At 44.7% G+C, this 7372-nt stretch overlaps 1 long non-coding RNA gene across 2 annotated transcripts; it reads left to right on the top strand.

Moving 5' to 3' along the window:
* The first annotated feature begins 477 nt into the window (after positions 1-477).
* Positions 478-5674, top strand: LOC134552991 (uncharacterized). 2 transcript variants are annotated; one of them, XR_010081004.1, is made up of 3 exons: positions 478-956; positions 1078-1147; positions 5327-5674. It is a non-coding gene; the product is annotated as an uncharacterized LOC134552991 (long non-coding RNA). The 2 variants fall into 2 exon arrangements; XR_010081005.1 differs by lacking the exon at positions 5327-5674 and adding an exon at positions 2822-2983.
* Positions 5675-7372: the final 1698 nt, after the last annotated feature.

Genomic DNA, 7372 nt, shown 5'->3' on the forward strand with positions numbered 1-7372 from the left:
TGGGACACGGGATAGATGGGACACGGGACAGTGGAACACGGGACAGACGGGACATGGGATAGCTGAGATATGGAATAGCTGGGACATGGGATAGTGGGACATGAGACAGCGGGGACACGGGATAGTGGGACATGGGATAGACGGGACATGGGATAGCTGAAATATGGGATAGCTGGAACATGGGATAGTGGGACATGGGACAGCCAGGGACATGGGATAGTGGGACATGGGATAGTGGGACATGGGATAGTGGGACATGGGATAGTGGGACATGGGATAGCTGAAATATGGAATAGATGGGACATGGGACAGCTGGGACATGGAATAGTGAGACATGGGATAGACGTGACATGGGATAGCTTGGACACGGGATAGACAGGATGTGGGATAGCTGGGACATGGGATAGATGGGACATGGGATAGATGGGACATGGGATAGTGGGACACGGGATAGACAGGACATGGGATAGCTGGGACATGGGATAGATGGGACATGGGACAGCTGCAACACAGGACAGTGGGACATGGGATAGCTGGGACATGGTAGAGCTGGGACATTGGACAGCCTGGGACAAGGGGCTGCTTCAAGGGCATCCTCAGTCTACAGGGATAAATGAAGGGTGGCGATAGGAGCTGATCACTTAAAGCAAGGGTTTGTATTTTTAGTGTTTGCCTGAAAAGAGAAATGCTCAGTCACAGAGTTTACAGCTGCTTTTGGGATTTCCTCAGCACACGAGCAGCGTGCACACCTGCACCACCCCTGCACCATCCCTACATCCCCACGCAGCAGTGCCTGAGCACCAGGAGCATCCTCCCCTTCTAGAGCCAGCCTGGCAGAGCAAGATGGCAGTGCCAGCTGGATACCACAGGGAACAGGGCAATACACGATTCCACATGGGCAAGACACTTCAGTCACACAGCTAAATCCTGCTCTGACCTGCAGCCACCAACCACAGGTAGTTTAAAACTTATTTATACCAATTTTGAACTCAGCTTTGCCTTCTCTACATGTCATCAGCCTGGGCTGTGCATTATTTAGCTCTGTGACTCTGACACACTGTCTGAACACTGCTGCAGGAGGGATGGAGCAGTTGCAATTCTCTAGCTTGAAGCTGATCACTGAAACACAGATTCCTGAACACTGAAGGTGAGAGAGTAACTAATTTTTCCTGGCTGGTTTTCTTTCCATTCCGAGCCCCTTAATTACTTCTCTGCTTTGGTTACCATTTGACTGCACTTGATTAGGCTGTTGGAAAGAGCAGCTATGGCAAAGAAACACGAGGTAGGATCCTCCCTGGAAATCTGCAGCAGATGCATTTTCTGATTGCAGGTGATTGCATAGACTCACGTTGCTTTACACACAGACACAAAGACTGTTTTGGACATTGAAAATATTCAGCATCTGCTTCAGTTTTTGAAGGATGGAGTCTTTTTTTTCCTTAGTTACCAGAGCACACTACTAAGCATATGTCTTTTTCTCATTAACATGAGGAGCTTTTGTGTTGGTTCCAGTGCCCAACTGTCCAGTGTGATTAGAACTGCCAAAAACAGTAACCCCAGAAATTTCATTTTCCACAATATTTTAGCTCTGGCTGACTCGGTAGAATCCCAGCAGTGAGCTGTGAGCAATGATATATGAAGTGAAAAATGTTTGCCTTCCCTCCCAAGCCTCTCTGCACTCTGCATAAACCACTCACGGTCCGTGCTGAGGTCACGGGCTCTGCTGTCAGACCCAGCTCCAAAGAAGATGCTCCCTGCCTGTTTGCCAGGTGGTTTTGATACCACTGTGGCTTGATAGAAAGCAAATTTCCATCTCAGGAGAAGTTCTCCCTATTGCCAGTATTACTTCCAGATCAGAACTTCCCATGAGATAATACAAAAAGACTGGCTTGAGGCCCAGGGTTCAGCCTAATTTGCCTTAAATTTGTGTTTGCTTAGTTCATGTTATAAGGAAATAGTTTTGTATCTAGTCACGGCATATTATGCAGAGCAGCCCTGAAAAGAGCCTCAAATGCCATATTCCAAGGGAAGCAGAAAGACTCTAACAAGGTTTGTCTGGCAGTTGGAAAGTTTGTGAGTAATGTGAAAGTGTGCCTGGAACAGGAAACAAAGGGGTTTAGTGTAGTGGGGATCGGCGCTCAGCGATCCTTCCAAAGGCTGCTCATCTGGAAAGAATGAAAAACCAGAGCAAGGCAGGCAGGTAGAGTTCATAACAAGCCATAACAGGCTCTCATCAATGGCTTTAGCAGCTTTTCGATGCTCAGATGCTATTTCTGCATCCAGAGGTTAGGATATAATGGGATGTGCAGATGCATAGATATTTTCCCTTCTTTTGACTGACAGATTTGAAGAATATGAGCCACAAGCTCTGTGCCATAAATGGGAATGGCAGTTCTTCAGACTTTCATGAGAAGTTGCTTAAATTATTAGTTTCAGCAGTAAAACATTGGCTATATTTATATTTACAGAAGAAAAAGTTGGGTAAAAACTTTCCAACAACTATACAGACTCTGAAAAGTTTTTCTGTTTCCTCCCCCCCTACCTCTGGCATGGCTCTATTTGCTAAATACGCTCTACGTTTATTTTTTATTCTTAAAATCACACAAGAAGGTCACCAATTAAACTACTCTTCCCATATGGAATTAAGCAGAAGCAGATTAGTAGTTAAAGCAGGGACTCTCTTGTGGGTCTTCTCTAGATCTTAATGGATTACTATTTTAATATTTGAAGTTTACTCTGAGTATCCAGTTTAACTGGAAAAAAAGTCACAGACCTCACAGGGTTTTCAAATCGTCTGTGCTTTTTATTTCTCTTCTTTTAGGACACCACAATCCTGTTTATTCAAAGGTCACTGTGCTGAAAGCAATATCTGCAGATAACAAGAAATCCTGAAGACAGTCACAGAAAGTAGAAAAATATGAGTTCCATAACCCTTCACCTCTATTCCTTTTTTGGTCTGTCTATTGGTTTTGCAGATGAAAACAGAGGGAATTCTATTGTCTTGAGTTTGCCTGTGCAAAATAAATTAAATTTTATTCTTGGTTCCCTGCCCCTCTCAAAAGAACACACTAGAAGACTTCGGGGTTGTTAACCCTTCCTTGGCTCCTGCATCCTCAGCAATCTCTGTTCTCTGCTTTCCAGTCACATAAAGATTTCCACACATTTTAAAGGAAAGCACTGTGGGTAGGAGGAAATTTCCTCCAATGGTAAAGAAGCAAATTGATACCCTTTCAAATGTTTTGATTAGATCATAATTCAAAATAAGGTTTGAGTCTCACAAAACCACTGATCTATTAAACAACTTCTCCAAGATCTATTCTCCCATGGCAAACACGGAGCACAAATGTGTATATAGGTACATGTGCAACATCTTTTCTGGGATTGTTCTCAAATTCTGTAAACGTTACGTAATGCTCCTGGAACAGAATCCTACTGAAAATAAATGTCTCCTGAAAGGAAAACTGTCTATCCCTTCAGAAAGAATAGCGAAGATTTACAGACAGAGCACACTGCTAAACTTTTTCCATTCATTACACCAATGAAAAGGTTTCAAGAGAAGTAAAATTTCGGCAAGCCCTGAGCTTGGAAAGCAGAACACAGGAAGCTGACATGTGCAGCCAATTCAGCAAGCGGAAACGAGACATTAATATCTTCAGACTGGATCTGGGGCCCACAGCTGATAATGTACAATTCAACAGCCTTGGTAACCTGCAGATTTCCAGTGGAAGCCAAAATGTCATATATGGAATTTAAGCAGAACAAAAGCTGTTCTACTGACAAGAAACACATGGAGATTGACCATAATCTCATCTTGAGGCAGCCTTTTCTTTGGGTGTCTCTGTCCCACAGCCTCCTCTGAGGTCTTTAGACATGCCAGGATTTCCTTTGAGGCACAGAAGCAGGGCTGCAGACAGGCTCACCCTGCAGAGGGATGTGGCTCTCCTCCTCTCTAACCAAGGACTGGTCTTCACCACTTCTGTGAAGGACAAGCTCCCAAGCAAATCCCTAGAGCAACCTGCTTTTGTCAAATGAGAACATTGATTTTCTAGGAAGGAGCCTGCTTTCGTAAAACATTTTTGTTATTTCATCACAAAGTAAACAAACATGGTCCAAAAAAGCAAATTATCTTGTGTTCCTTGGCAATCTTTCAGCCAAAACAATTCATAAGGTTTTCAGGTTTTGACCTTTCAAGAAAAGCCTCATTTTCCCATGTGAAGACAACCCTTTTCCTGGGTATTGCTAAACTCACCAGTTAAGTAGCAAACAATTCAGCTGTAAAAGGATAACCAGGAAAATGTGGGTGTGCTGCTGGCTGGGGCAGAGGTCCTGGTGAGGGGGGACTGGAACATCCCAAGGTCCTCCCTGCCTCTCCCATCCCGGGATCAGCCTGCCTGGGGGCTGTGATGGACGCGGTTCTCGTTTGGGCTGCAGCTGCTGAAGGCACCTCCACAATGTGTGGCTGTCCTTTATCCCTGTGAGGGGAAGGTGCTCCCCACAGGCACCGGGATTCCTGAGCCAGAGAGGGAGCAGCACAGGCTCTGGGCTGCCCTCACACCCCACCACGGCACAAACCTCCTGCCTCTTGGAGTTGAGGCTTCTAACACAATGGGGACTACAAAGTTTCAGCACTAACATTTACTAAAATGATCAACACCTGTCTACTGATCACCAAAAATGCCAACTTATAGCACCTATTAAAGCTCTTTTTTTATGCAAACATCTCCCATTTTTAGCCTGAGACTTACAAGAAGCCTGCTGCAATTCTATAACCCAGCCAAACCCCTGCCTCTTTCTTCCATTTGCTCCCTCTCCCTCGCACTTCCTTCCTTTTCCCACCCACATATTATTTACTCGGAATACGACCTAATTACAGTCTGTGCTTATCTGAACGACCTGCACTCCAGCATTTCAGCTAAGGGGGATCTGAGTGAGGATGGACAAACGACCTTGCTAGACAGAGGGGGAAAGAGGGATTGTTAGACTTGGTGGAATAATGAGCAGAACCCCTGGGGGAAGGTACCAGAGGAAAGGCAGTACCTCCTCGAGACTTGGATCTAAGGCTCTCACTGCAGGTCTGGAGCACAGCTTATTGTTTCAGCCAAAGTCAGTCTCTCCTCTATTAAACTCAGTTGGGGTTTTTCCTGGCCTAATCTCACCCACACTGAAGTAAGTGGTGATTTTGCTGGAAGCGATGCCGTGTCCTTTGTTGCTAACCATAATGACAGTGCTTGCTGTGTTTCTAGCCAAGATGCTGAAGAAACTCCAGAGAATTTTTTTTTCCTCCCTGTAGTCTCATAGAACTAGTTTTACTTTTCTCTTTTTTTAGGACAAATTGAAAGAAACAAGCAGAGCACAACGCCGGAAAGTGGATGAAGAAACAAAGCCCTGCCTTTGAAAGAGACCTCTGTGAATCCCTGGCACGTAGCAGCAAAAGGGAGGAAATGGGAGGCTAAGAAGGACAGAGCATCTGCTCACATTGTGACTGTGCTCTCCTCCCAAACACCAGGCTCTGCAAGGCCAGAGCTCAAGTTCTGACTGTGAATATCTTGGCTCACATCGATGCTCTTCCTGCACCCACCTGACTTCAGCTGGATTTTTGCCACTGACTTTTTGGGGGGTAACACCACCAAATTCTATACTGGTTTAGTCTTAATACTTAAGGATTAATAAAAATGATCCCTAGGACCTACTGGAGCAAATGAATTGAGTAAAACATGAGTTAATGTGCTGGCTAACATGTTTTCTATCAGCTGGCCTCCAGCAAGCAGCTAAAGGTCATCACTTGGTAATCAAAGGTGCTGCTGTGCTGAGAAGTTCTGGCCACCAGCAAATCCTCAGCACTTGGTCAGTAGCCCTCTGGGATTCCTGCCAGGTAGGGAAACACCTGCATCTGCACAAGGGTTTATTTGTCCCACGGCTCAATCAGATACACTGATGAATCCTGTCTGTGCTGCATCCATCTCATTGATCACTCCCCTCACACAGACCTCGGCACAACCGGGATGGGGCTGTCCTTAAATCTGAAATATTACTCGGTGCAAAAGTCCCAAGAGGTTTTCACCTTATGGAAATTTAAGGAAATGTGAACTGCCCAGGGAAATTCAATTTGGAGCCCTATGGTGCACCAGAAATCTGACTGCTCAGAGCTGGAAAAAAGTTAAAGAACAATTGGAGATGATACAACTGAAATTCAACCCAGTGGGAAAAAGGAGAAGAGAGGCCGATGGGAATAAGTGAGGATGTGAAGATTAGCACCAGCAAATGTAGAAGTTTTTCAAACATAAACAGTCTGGGAAGGAGGCAGATTGAGGAGAGCTTGTCTGAAAAAAAACAAACCAGCCCAAGGCTGGAGCAAGTTAAAAGAATAGTTAGAAGAAAAAAATGGATATAGAGCTGCTAATAACAGTTCTACATTGTGCAAAAGCTCTACTTTTGCAAGCTTAAGGTAAAAGAGAATGGGTAAGAGCAGGAAAGCCACATGCCTGGCCTGACCATCAGAGCTTTTCCAAAGAGATGGGAAACATCTGCGTGGTAGGGATGGTCATTTACAGGGATATCTGCCCGGATGCAATTTGAGACATATTAAATGTTGTTTGTCAGGTTTAGTGTGACAGCCTAATCTATTATGTGAGTCAGGATGGCTTTATTGGTGAAGGATGACTTGGCTGTAGAAATCTTGGGAGTTTCCATCTCCACAGCTGCCATGACAAAATGGGAGAAATGCAGTGGACAGGAAATAATAAGGGCTCAATGCTGCCTTCACTGATATTTATCCAGCTGAGCTGAAATCCGCAGGTCCTTTGTCTCTCATAAAATGTTTGGGGTCTTTCCCCCAGCCTTCAATAGGCTGACATGGAGTTACCTTCTCAGACCAATGAAGTGCAAGGAGAATTTTGTTCACTGACCTGTTACGAACACATAAACAAGGGAAGATTTTGGCAGGTGGCATTTTGCATTACACTTTATTGGAAAGAGCCATGAGTTGAAGAGAAAAATGCTGCTTTAGGGAATGAAGTATTTCAACACAAAAGTGTTGTCTAAGAAACTGAAATGAGCTGCACCACAAAGTCTTTATGGCCAGGAGAGGCATCTCCCAACTCTCACCTTCATCAGTCACAGCATCTGTGGTGGTGCCTTACAGGCCCTTCAGGAAGATTCCCCCCGTCATTGTGCCTTGGATCTTTTCTAACAGATGTCTGTTACCTTTCCAGCCCAGGTAAAATCCAAAGTTTTGCATTCCATGAATTCTCACAGATTTCATAAATTAATACCACAAATCCCGAGGTAACCTCATCTGTTATCAGGAATTCTGAATGGGGTAAATAAGAATATCAAATGAAGATGTTTGTGTCTGCTGACAGCACTAACACTG

Source organism: Prinia subflava, chromosome 8, assembly GCF_021018805.1.
Source record: "Prinia subflava isolate CZ2003 ecotype Zambia chromosome 8, Cam_Psub_1.2, whole genome shotgun sequence".
Classification (NCBI taxonomy): Eukaryota; Metazoa; Chordata; class Aves; order Passeriformes; family Cisticolidae; genus Prinia; species Prinia subflava.